A 13,275-nucleotide genomic window follows, 5' to 3' on the forward strand; every position below is an offset into this window, starting at 1 on the left:
GTGACATGTTAGCCTGACACACATAGGCACTTAATATCTGTGTGTTGGGTAAATGAATTAATAAAATCTGCAGATAGTTATGGGAACCATATTTTCCAAGCCAGTCATCAAGCCATATTGTCTGCCATTTGCTTCCAGATGTGTGAGACAGTTTGGGAGATGTCATTTAATGCTGAAAATTCTAAATAAATTTTGGGACTATTTTGGAGGTTTTCGGGGACTGGGAAGAATTTAGCATCTTAAAAAAGTAGGTGAATAATCACCAAATAGTATTTAAATGTCCTCCCTGCCGTTAAAAAGCACAGCCTTAGTTAAAAGCCTAAAACAAGTGAGAATTATCCTTCATCAGTTTTGGTCAAGATGGCAGAGTAGGTAAACTGAGTACTTGCCTGCTCCCACAACCACATCAAAATTACAACTAAACTACAGAAAAATAATTATTCAGAACTTCCTTAAATCAAGCTGAATGGAAGTCCTACAACTACAGAATTAAAAAAGAAACCACATCAAGATTTGTAGGAGGAGCAGAACACAGAACAGACTGGTCCCACACCCATGTGTGGCAGAAAAAAATTAGGAGAAACATTAGCTTGCAGAGGTACCCACTGAGGAGCGAAGTGTCCTAGCTCAATACCAGGACACTCAACCCAGTGTTCCAGTGCCAGGAAGAAAAATCCCCATAACTTCTGGCTATAAAAACCAGTGGGAATTGAGATTGAAGAAGATGGAAACTTCTGGAGTCCCAGGCAGTTCCTCCTAAGGGGCCCACACATGAACTTTCTCAGAATCACTGCTTCTGAATTCCAGCATGGGGGCAGCAGCTTGAACGGCACTAGAGACATACAGGGAAGAACTGAATTATCAAGGCAAGAGCTAGAGGGGTAGAGTTCTCCCAGACAGAGTGCTGACAGAGGCCATTTTTCCTTTGACGAGCCCTCCCCATACAGAGCCAGCAAACTCCATCAATCTGGCTTATGCTGTTTGCCCCACCCTGGTGATTCCCTGAGGAGCTACACCACCCAACTTTCTGACTCACTCAAGCTGTTTCCAGTGGCTTTTTTTTTTAACAGGGGAGAGCACAAAGGCAGTCCCCCACTACCACAACTTATGCAGTCGAATTTCCTACATTTGGGGAAATCACAGAGGTCAGCACATCTGGAGTGCAATGGATTAGCCTCACTGTGGGAAAACCACCTTCATGATCAGGAAAGTATTCCAGTGGCTTTCTTATATGAATGGCTTGTCTTGGCTCATGCTTCAGATTTTCCTAATTTCCCTCAAACAAGCAGTGTCTGGCCCCATTGAGCCCCACACATCATGCTAAGTGGTCACACTAGCAGCAGCTAGTATTGGTTCACAGCTTGGCCTCACCTGGGACCTCCAAGCCTAGCAAGTAGCAGTCATATGAAAACTGCTTTGTAGCTTATGCTGGCTGGCCCTATGCAGGATATAGGTCATGGCTGACCTTGGCCTGCATCTCCCTGGAGGCCTCAGTGTTAGCACATTCAGTGGTCAGCCTCAAACCACATCAAAGTACTACCAAGTAACCACATCCACAAGTGACACACTCAAGAAGTGAACTCAGCAGACACCAAACTCTGCTGAAGTAAGTCCTGCTCTATGGGGTGGGCCCCTGCACAACTAATCCTCCACAATGGTCAGAGGTCAGTAGTCAGTGGTCACAGCCATTCCTTATAGCTGATTGGCCTGGGTAATTCTTCCCTTTGACACGCCAACAGCAATCAAGCCTCAACTACAAAGGGAAGGTGTACACAGCCCACACAGTGTGTGCACCTTGAATACCCAGCTTAGGTAATAGGGGAGGCTGTGTCACTGGACTCTACAGGACACTTACTATATTAGGCCACTCTACCAAGCCTGGGGAGGCTGCCAAAATGAAGAGACAAAGAAACATAGCTCAAAGGAAAGAACAGAACAAAACTACAGAAAAAGAACTAAACAAAATGTAGATAAGCTATCTACTAGATGCAGTTAAAAACACTGGTTATAAAGATGCTCAATGAACTTAGTGAGAACCCCAACAGTGTAAAAAAGAACCAGTCAGAATAAAGAATACACTAATTGAAGTGAAGAATAATTTACAGGAAATCAATGGTAGAGAAGATTAAGCTGAGAATCAAATCAGCAATTTAAAATATAAGGAAGCAAAAAAACCCAACAGACCACCCAATCAGAAGAGCAAAAATAAAAAAGAATTTAAAAAATGAGAATAGTGTAAGGAGCCTCTGAGACAACTTCAACTGTACCAATATTTACATCATGGATGTGGGAGACTGGTATGTATGGTACAGAGGGCTGTAGTCACTGAGTGGAGCCTGGACCAGAAATATGGACCTGTAAGACTTAACCAGCTGGCAAATGTGCCCCACATACCATGCTGCCAGTCCCACAATCCAGGGGTTTTAGAAGTAGAAAAGGAATGCAATGTACTCTTTGAAGCTGATGAAGCCTGTTTGCTCTGTGTAGAATCAAATTCTTATCAGTAGAATGTGAAATTTCAGAGGCATCTGGATTTCTGTGATATGCCTTGTCACCTCACAGTCTTGCTACCTATCTCCCTATATTGATTTATACTTCCCTTTGTTCATACTCCCAATCATTTGGTGGAGGTCTGCATGCTTACCCTGTGCATTTCTGCATGTAGGAAACTCAATAAAAACCCTGACTGAGAAAGGAGTGATAAGTGATCTCCTATGAGAGACACTCCCCCTTCCCTCTCCTCAGACTTTTTTTTTTTTTAGTCAGTTCTTTCATCCATGCTGAGGGAGCTGCAGGACAGGAAACCTCTCAATGGGGGTGCCAGAAGGAGAAGAGAGCAAGAAATTGAGACCTGTTTGAAAAAATAATTACAGAAAGCTTTCCTGATAGACATCCAAGTCCAGGAAGCACAGAGAGCCCCAAACAAAATGAACCCCAAAAGGCCCACCCCAAGACACATCTTAATCAAAATGCCAAAAGTTAAAGACAAAGATATAATCTTGAAAGCCACGAGAAAAAAGCAGTTAAGTTAGTTAACAACAAGGGAGTTCCCACAAGACTGTCAGCTGATTTATCAACAGAAACTTTGCAGGTCAGCTAGGATTGGCACAAAATATTCAAAGTGATGAAAGCAAGGATCTAAAACCAAGATTACTTTACCCAGCAAAGATATCACTTAGAATCAAAGGACAGATAAAGAGCTTCTGAGAAAAAGTTAAAGCAGTTCATCATCACCAAACCAATATTGTATGAAATGTTAAAGGCTTTTCTCTAAGAGGAAGATAAATAATATAAACAATAAAATGGCAATAAATACACATCATCAACAGTCAAATCTAAAAAACAAAATAAACAAACAGAAGGGAAACAGAATCATAGATATAAAGAACATTTTGAGGGTTTCCAGGTGGGGCATTGGGAAGATGTAAAGTACAGCACAGGGAATATAGTCAATAATACTCTAATAACTATGTATGGTGTTAGATGATTGCAAGATTTACCATGATAAACACTTAATAAGTTATGTTATGTCTAATCACTGGGGTGTGCATCTGAAACTCATATTATATGTCAACTGTAATGAAAATAAAAATTGATAAAAAGAATTATCCTTTGTGATTTCAATTCTCCTCTTAAAATTCTTATTTTCCAAAGGCTGCTAACTTTACTCTCCCCTGGATTGTCTAGGCCCCTTGTGTTGTGATCAGACACTGATACTACTTTTCTGACACTCACTCAGGCCCTTGATTTTCTGTGGTATTGGTTTAAGTGAGAAAGAGTAGAGAGGTCCCCATGCCTTGTCAAACCAATTTGGAGCTTTACAAATATCCTCTGGAAACGTTTGGACAGTTAAATGCTTTCCCATATCCAGAAACCTAACCACGTGCTGTAATCTAGCTTTGGGTCCAAGCTTCTTTTGTCTCTTCATTCTTCTTTATTTCATGGGATGTATGCATCTTTCAAAAAAAGCCTGGAGAATCTGCTGAAGACAAATGCTTGCTTCCTGAATCTAGTAATTTGAGAAGTCTGGAAGAGTCTTCTAAATAGGTCTGTGGGTAGAGAGCTGCCTTGGCAAATGTTTGGGCTCCTGTAAATGGGGCCTAAAGGTTTTTTTTCCACTCTGATAAAAAAACTATGCATCCCACCTGTCCATTATACACCTTGATGGATTAGTTGACATCCTGTAGCAGGGTCTTCAGATAAATGTAAGCAGGTCTAGCAGGGCCATTACTGGGGAGGCAGTGTAGGGTTCATGGATGACTTGGAAATTAACTGCCTATATTTAAGTTCTGACCCATATACACAAAAACTGAGTGCTGTCAGGCAGGTAACTTAACCTTCTTAAACTCGGTTTCCTAATTTCTGAAATATTTACCTCACAGAACCACTGTTACTACAGCTATCTTAAAAAGTACTTAAAATAATGTCTAAGTGTGGCCTGCTATTATTGTTCTAGGCAATCCTTGAGTCTGTGCTTTTCTAGAATGTTTGCATTATCTTAGGACACAAGATCCCCCAATGGCTTCTGATCAATGTCTAAAGACTTGTGTGGAGAAAATGAAATTGATTGATATCCTCTGGACATGTAAAAAGTAGGCCTAGTTCACAAAATTTTTTTGTGCTTCTCAAAAAATTCAGCTAGAAGAGTATCTACCAACACCCACGGTGATGCTGTGTGGGGCCAAGGAGGCTGGCACATGATGGGTTCCAGCGTCAGCCCAAACTGATGTTCTTCATTCTCATTGAGAGTCCTGTATTTGAACAGCTACCATTGTGCTTGGAATTGGGTCCCTTCCTAGGTTCAAGGGGGCTACACTTCTTCTTGCCCTAATATGAATGCGAAATGTATGCAGACCTTTACATTGTGGATGCCTGATCTTAAACAGGTGAACCCACCTACATAGTTTGATGGGTGCTTCTCCTAATTTATGGGGGCTTTACTGAACAAAGTTACTAAGAACTCTCAATTGTTTTAGTTTCATGCACTCTCAAAAGACCCTGAAGTTCATAGAAAGAAAATAGCTTTTCTCTTATAAGTTGAATATCAGATGTAGATGAGCCATCAAAAACTTTAGCTGAAATCCTCTCTAGTATACCATATTTAAAGATTGAAAAGCAATTTCCTCCAAATAATAATTAGGTCACCCAGTTACCAGTCCAGCTTTTGTATTTGTTTTAGGAGGGTTATTCCCTGATTTTGGTGAGGGAAAGCTACAATAGAAACTACTAAAAGTAAAAGGCAAAATTTCATATTAGGCTCACCTGTAAAGTAAAAATTAGTGTCTTAGCAAGTCAGTTGTCTAATAATAGTTATTAAGAATGTCTTCTGTTAAACAAACAAAGTAACCTCACAGGTCGATATGATCATAAATTCCTAACCAGTAAGGTCTTGGTGGGTAGTCATGACCCAGGCATATAACTTCTTCAAGTAAAATGTTTATCTTTGCCATAAGCAAACATTGTCCTTGTTTCTGTGCATCTAGGTTAACACACCTTTGAAATAAGCAGTAACCACTCTCAAGAAAGCACTTACTCTTGTTAACTACCCTGTAATCCAATCCCTGCCTTGCTTTTTTTTTTACCTCCATGTAATCTTCCTAACTTTCCCTCCTTAAATTCAAATGCATAAAAGAAGCAGCAAAATTGTTCTTCTCAGGAGCATTTGAGGTCTTGCCTCTTGGCATATGTCATTAGCTTGGCTCAGATAAACTCTTATAAACATTCTCTACAGGTTTGAACATTTCCTATATTGATAAAGAAAAAATAAATGCTAGAAAATTGAGGCAGCATAGTTTGGGCATTCAAGTCTGCAAAGGAGCAGCACAGGGCACATTTGTCCACTGGATCATGTCTTCCCCACAGAGTCAGTCCAACCACCTGTGTTTGCTTCTATTAGGTAGAGCAGTTTTATTCCCAGTCTTGGCGTACTTGTTATGTTGTATGGGGCAGAGCCTTAGGTAATTGCCGGGGTGGGGCAACCCACTTCACCACTTTGTGGCTCTGTATGTGGGGGAGGAGTTGGAGAGGGAACAATGCTACTGCCTGGCTGTTGGAGGCTTGCTTGTCACTCACCCCATTTCCAGTCACTTCACCCACTTTATATATGTGACTGGTGCCCCATAGCTGATTCCCTGGTGGTGGTTCCCAGAGTGGGTGGGTTTGCATACATTCTAGGACTATGCAGGTCCTTTAAATGGACTCTTGAGAGACCAGCAGTTTCTTCCACTACCCTAACCCCCACTGATTTTTACAGCCAGAGTTATGAGGTTTTATTTTCCCTTTATTGGAATCTTGGGCTTTGCAGTCTGGCCTGGGGCTGTGATCATGCAACCCAACACATGTGAATGTGGGATTGCCCATTCTGCTGGCCACCACTAATGCCACACCTCATCCTCTCTGCCCTGGCTCCCCATCTCCACCTCTCCTGCTCATCTGGATGAATATGCTTTCTTTAAATTCTTGGTTAAATTTTCTGGCAGTTTCTGGGTGTTTTTTGTTTTGAGGTTAGTTGTGATCCTTCTTATGCTTGTGCAAGGAAGCAAAGCAGGTCTACCTACGCTCCATCTTGACCAGAACATTCCTAATACCATCCATTTAACACTGGTTATATCATAACTCACAGTGTGGCATCTATCATGCCATCTGTGAATACTGTTTTTGATAGTTTCACTATGCTTCATTGCTGATGACCACAAATACAAGCTTTAGCCAGAGTGTGCAGAGAGATAAATTTTGCTCATGTTGCATTTATTTTTCATGATTTTAAAAACGTGGACATAGAAAAACACATCTTATACAATTCTCTTAAATTCTTTAGCTCACAATCACTGCATTTCTAGAATACAGTCTCTTTCAGTGTTGATGGCACTTTGCCTTCCACATGTAAATTAGTGGAGAACATAGGCCAGTAGGCTATGCACAGAGCAACTAGATTTTCATTAGCCAAAATATGCAACCTTCAATCCTTTTCCCATAGGGGTTGGAATAGTCTTGGGAAATGGCAAGATAATGATATCAATCATTGGTAAAACAGGACTTCAACTAAGAGGGCCTGTTGTCATTGCTAAACCACGGCTTCAAAAGCCCTTTGGGAAATAGGTGTGGTCACTCAATAAACTGTGCAACCAGACATGGGGGGTAGAGTCTGTGAGGCTGTGGGGGGAATCTTGGGTACTAGCAACAGAGGGGGCACAAGGTAAAGGAAGCTTGCTGCCATTTCTACTGTTTTCAGGTACTGTAGACTGGAAGCAGCAAGGTGGTCAGAGCATAAATAGGCAAAATCTAACCAAGGGGCTCACACTCAAAGCAATGGGTTAGCCCAGAGTCCTGAACTTGTCCTCTATCCAACACAAATGAAAACTACCCAGAATCAGCATGTCAGTACCACTCTGCTGGCCCACTCTCAAAAGAAATAGTTTATAGTCAACAGGAGTGATCAGCTCACCTGGCTACCCACTGGGACAAATTCAGGTAATGGGATCCCAGATCACCTTACAGGTGCAAGTCCTAGTTACTCCAGACATCTGATCAATCCAAATAGGAGGGGTTTTAAAGGTTTGGAGAGTTACTGAATAGAAGAAACAAAAGCCAGGCCCATACCTCCTGGACCAGGGCTCAGGGACCCCACTGAATGGTAATTTTGGGATGGGGAAAGACTCATGTTCCAAAGTGTGCCCTTCCTTTCCCTCCTCCTGTCCTTCCCTCCTCCATGCTTGCCCAGGTCTAAGGGTGGTACTGTCTGACCCCACAGCTCACAACCTACAAAATCAAATTTAATTTTACCTTAGGCTTGTCTCAATCTTATTAGTCAGCAAATTAGGCTTGTGCTTAGTCCCTGGGTTATAAATATTTTATATATTTCCATACTCTTATCAGCACAAAGAAGGTATATACATGAAAGTACGTGGCTAAACAAAGTGCTTTTTAAACCCAAGTGACTTACTTTTCAGTTTTCTTTGAATTAAAGTCAATTTCTTTTTTAAAGGGAGGCTTGTATTCCAAGTATCATATTTTCCTTTCCTAAAGCAAGGGCATATTTACACTATTCTTTTCCATGGGCTAGAGTGCAGATCTCCTGGTACTAAGGCCAAGGTGACCTAGGACATGCAAACCACATCTGTGCACTCTTGTAAATACTGGAAGCTATAGGCAACAAGGAAAGAGTGAGCTCAAGTCCCACTTCATCCTGGCACATCCCACCCTGAAACACCATCGGGCTCTCCGTGGTCATTCCCTCTGTCCATTGGTGAGCAGCTTTGCTGGGACCCTCACTGAGTTTAAAATTTTTGGCCTATATACTGTTTTGTATTTTGTTCCTCTCACACCTTTACTTCCTCCAATTGTTCTTGGTACCTGGGCTATGTACTTTTAGAGAAAGAAAGCATACTCTCAAAGTTTTGTAAAAAATAAATTTCTAAATTTAGTATCTTCCCATAAACTAATGCTACAATACCCGTAATGTTTTATCTTTTAGTTAAACTTTATATCAAGAGTGACTATTCTTCAAAGAGGTTTAGGCAGTTCTTAACTTTTACACAACTTTTATATGGTCTCCTGCTCTCATATGTTGGATCTCCATAACTCTGCTGATCAGGGCATTTATGCGCTAGTCTGCAAACAAATATTAAGTCATGTTATGGTGGTTCTGTCTGCCTGCCAACATTTTATTTTTGCCAGTCATTATTTTTGGATGTTCATGCAATTATTTAAATACCAATAGCTTTCTGCTTTTATTGTCTTGTAAAAATGTGTGGAAGGTGGCAATATGAAAGGGCCCATACCAGCGATGATGCAGTTAGGAATGCTGAGGGCAGGTCATTGTGACCTTCAGTTGGTTGCTCAATGGATGTGAGATGGTTGACTATAAGTTTAGTTGCAGAGGATAAGAATGAACTAGAGAGGACAGATGACATATATTATCAAAGGCAAGGTGTATTGATGGAGGAACTGGGGTGTCTACACAAGTGCTGACTGAGAATGAGCAGCTATACAAATGCAGGGAAAAGTACACAAGACTATAAGAAGACAGCTTCCCACCTGCCTCTTCTCAGAGGAGATGATGGCTGGCATTCCACTTGCTCTTGAAGATCATTTTAAGAAAATTGTCTGACACCATTAAATGGAATCAGCTAATCCTTAAATAATTTTTAATAAATTTCTTCTCTAGGCTGAGATAACTGGCAATTGAGGTAGGTAAGATATTATTTCAAAACATGTATTTTTATCTATATTTTGAGTTTGTTATTTTTAATGTGTTAGATAATATGTATACATTGCACATTCAAGCAAAAATGATATTTTATTTTATGTTTAAAGTATATTTTATTGATTATGTTGTTACAGTAGTCCCAATTTTTCCCCCTTTGCTCCCCTCCGCCCAGTACCCCACTCCCCTCCAGCAATTCCACCCCCCTTAGTTCATGTCCATGGGCTGTGCATATAAGTTCTTTGGTTTCACCATTTCCTATACTATTCTTAACTTCCCCCTGTCTATTTTGTACCTACCAATTATGTTTCTTAACCCCTGCACTATTTCCCCATTTCTCCCCCTTCCCCCTTCCAGCTGATAACCCTCAAAATGATCCCCATACCTATGATTCTGTTCCTATTCTGGTTTGCTTAGTTAGATTTTGTTTTTATTTTTTAGATTCAGTTGTGATAGTTGTGAGTTAGTTGTCATTTTAGTGTTCATAGTTTTGATCTTTTTCTTAAGTCCCTTTGACATTTCATATAATAATAGCTTGATGATGAGCTCCTTTAGCTTTACTTTGTCTGGGAAGCACTTTACCTGCTCTTCCATTCTAAAATGATAGCTTTGCTGGGTAGAGTAATCTTGGTTTTAAGTCCTTGCTTTTCATCACCTTGAATACTTCTTGGCAGTCCCTTCTTGCCTGCAAAGTTTCTTTTGAGAAATCAGCTGACAGTCTTATAGGCACCCCTTTGTCTTGCTGCTTTTAGGATTCTCTCTTTATCTTTAACTTTTGGTTTTTTAATTATGATGTGTCTTGGTGTGGTCCCTTGTTTGGGACTCTCTGTGCTTCCTGGACTTATATGTCTATTTCCTTCACCAGATATGGGGAGTTTTTCTTCATTATTTTCTCACATAAATTTTCAATTTCTTGCTCTTCTTCTTCTCCTCTCGCACCCCTATGATTCAGATGTTGGCACATTTTAAGTTATCGCAGAGGTTCCCAACCCTCTCCTCATTTTTTTCAATTCTTGTTTCCTTATTCTGTACTGATTGACTGTTTTTTTCTTCTTTATGTTCCAAATCATTGATTTAAACCCAAGTTTCCTTCCCTTCACCATTGGTTTTGTGTGGATTTTTCTTCGTTTCATTTAGCATAGCCTTCACTTCTTCCCTTATGCGCCTGCCACACTCAAGCACATCTGTCAAGCCTGTGACCATCTTCACTACCAGTGTTTTGAACTCTGCATCTGTTAGGTTGGCTATCTCCTCATCACTTAGTTCTCCCACTGGAACCTTGATCCGTTCCCCCTTTTGGGTCATACTTCTCTGTCTCCTCATCTTGACAGACTCCTGTGTTTGTTTGCCTCTGTGTCTTAGGTAGAGCTCAAAAATGATATTTTAAATGACAATTATGGATATTATAATGTTATGAGGTTTCTAAGAGAAGAACTCTCTGTATTTGACTTTCAGACTTCCAAATACATTTTCAGGAATTCATAATATATAAATTAAGGGACTTTATATACATATATGATTTATTGGGGGCAATCTAGTTAAGAACACTGTGTTGTTCTTTTGAAAACGGATATTCCCTCTTATAAAGGAAATGTTTTGAGTCTATTTTCTGTATATTTCCATAAATAAATGAAGAAGTGGCCTTCAGTATCAAGGTCACTTGCTCGCTGGTTTTTAGGCAGGTGACTGCTGCCTGGAGACACTTAAAAGGCAACAAGCAAATAACACTCTGAAATCACTCACCATTATGGATCTAACCATGTGCTAGAAATATTGTCACCATGATTCAAGTAGAACTAACCATTTTGTGTTGAAGAAAGCAAGAATCAAGATACCTCTGTTTAGTTTTCACAGGAAAAAAATGGAGGTAGACTTTACTCCAATCCCCATGGCTTGCCTTTTCCTGGAGTATCAGGTTAAAACAAAATTAAAACCTTAAAAACAAAGAGCTTAATTGACCTCCTAAGTGAATCAAGTATATATTCCTTCACCAATATATCTACTTTTACCTTTTTCAAATATTTTACAGCAGAGTTGCTCACAGCATCATGATCAGAATAGTTCAAAGCTTGTGATGACCTATTTTTGAACAGTTCTAAGAATAGATTTCTAAATATATGTTTTAGTGTATATTTTGAAGTTATAATCCCTAGTCTATGACTAAGTGTTTACAGATATCAAAAAAAAACTCTTTATTACAAAGCTATATCTTATTTGTATTTTGAAGAAAGTTAAAACAAATTTAAAAATCTCAATATTTAATAAATGCATCCATTTGATTTTCTGGGTTAAGACATGTTTGAACATATTTTGTTCCTCTTGAACCAGATTCCCAGTGGAAGCTGAAGGTATTCCCATAATAGACAATGCAGTTGAAACATTACTGAAGACGACGATAGATGGAGATTTATGTATTTAATAATATATACACATTGCATGTTAAAGCAAAAATGATGACTTTACTCACAATTATGGATTTTTATAGTGCTCTGAGATCTCTGGAAACAGAACCCTTTATATACCTACTATCTAACTTTCCGACACTTGATTTTTGTCATAAATTTGAGAAGGTATAACAGATTCTATAATATCTGAAACCAATTTTGAAAATATAAGAAGCACAGGAAAGAAAAGTCTGGAAAGATATACTACATTGTTAACAGTGGTTATACCTGGTTGATGGGATTATAGGTTTTATTTCTTTATTTTTTTTCAAAAAAAACTCTATAATAAAAATGTGTTTTTAAAGTAAAAGCAAACCATACTTTTTAAATGCAGAAAGGAAAAACTTGAAATAGGTAGGTAGTATTGTTAACGTCTTGCTATTCTGGTTCCCAGTAGTTTGAGAATTGAAATTGGTCTAGTAGAGGCTTAAGAAACAAAGTATTTTAAACACTACATTTTTCCATCAACAATGTAATAATCCCACTTTAAATTTCATCTGTGAAGCTTTAATGCTTTCTTTATACCTAATAATAGAACATAAAGTTACTAAATGGTTAAAACCCCAAACCTTGAATAAAACCTTCCTAAACCTGAAAGTTTTAAAATTTATTGAAAAAATAAACTCAGAGCCAACTCTAAGGTAGAGGCATGAGTTTATGTTCAGGCATGAGTAGATATTTGTAGATATTTATTGTAGATAAAATATACACTGTTGTCAAAGATACTATCTTAAAAATCAATAAAGGGATTAATTGATTAATTAATTGGGAGAAAATAGTTGTGATCTAAGACAGGATTTTTTATAGCACGTGCCTGAGGAGTGAGAAGATGTGAATTGCTGTTCTTCGCACTGTTTTTTACTCTGTGAACCCAGGCAAATCCATTTTTAACCTTTTTTTTTTTCAGTTTGATTTTCCATACAGCAAATTTGCCTTTGCTAGTGAGTGATAACTCCCTTGATTCAGGGACTACCAGGACTACTTTAAATGGTTATGCTATCTCATACTAGGCCTTTAAGAATTTAGTAAATTTTCAGCTGATTTCTTCTTACTATTTTTATGCTGGCCTTGCTCTGCCAAAGGTGAAACAGTTTATCTGTCCTCTCTCTCCTAAGGGATCTTCATGCTATAGAATTCAGTTTATGCTATTGCCTTGTGGTTACTGGTATAAAGTCCATGTGTCCAATGCTTCAAAAGGTCAAAACTCAAAATGTCAGAGTTTGGAGTAAGGAAAGGTTTACTGGTGGAGAATGTGCTGACAGAAAAGATGGGAGCACTAGTGGTATCTCAAATCCATCTTCTGAAAGTATAGAGTTCAGGCTTCTTTTATGTCAAGGGAAGGAGAAATGAAAGGAGCAAGAAGTGACTGACCACCTCAGATATCTGAGCACCAGAAGGGGTCTGAGAAAGATCATGAAACCTCTTTATTCCCAGTCCATTGACCCCCAGCTGATTTGAGTCTGGTCACAAGGCTCCTGCAAATAAATAATAAGTAATAAACAATGATAAACAATAATTATTTTTGTTCATATTTCCCCCATCTCCTCAGGAGAGGCACCTTCCAGTAAGGACCCTTTTTTTTTCTAAAAATTAAGCCAATAGCAGAGTTCATCTAATGATTAGCAT

General features: G+C 39.1%; 1 non-coding gene across 1 annotated transcript; it reads right to left on the reverse strand.

The window, feature by feature from the left end:
• Positions 1 to 1,067: 1,067 nt before the first annotated feature.
• Positions 1,068 to 1,233, reverse strand: LOC150001761 (U1 spliceosomal RNA). Its single transcript, XR_016513246.1, has one exon. It is a non-coding gene; the product is annotated as a U1 spliceosomal RNA (small nuclear RNA).
• Between the last annotated feature and the right edge of the window lie 12,042 nt (positions 1,234 to 13,275).

This window comes from Furipterus horrens, unplaced genomic scaffold (assembly GCF_987537825.1).
Source record: "Furipterus horrens unplaced genomic scaffold, mFurHor1.1.pri manual_scaffold_9, whole genome shotgun sequence".
In the NCBI taxonomy this organism is placed as follows: Eukaryota; Metazoa; Chordata; class Mammalia; order Chiroptera; family Furipteridae; genus Furipterus; species Furipterus horrens.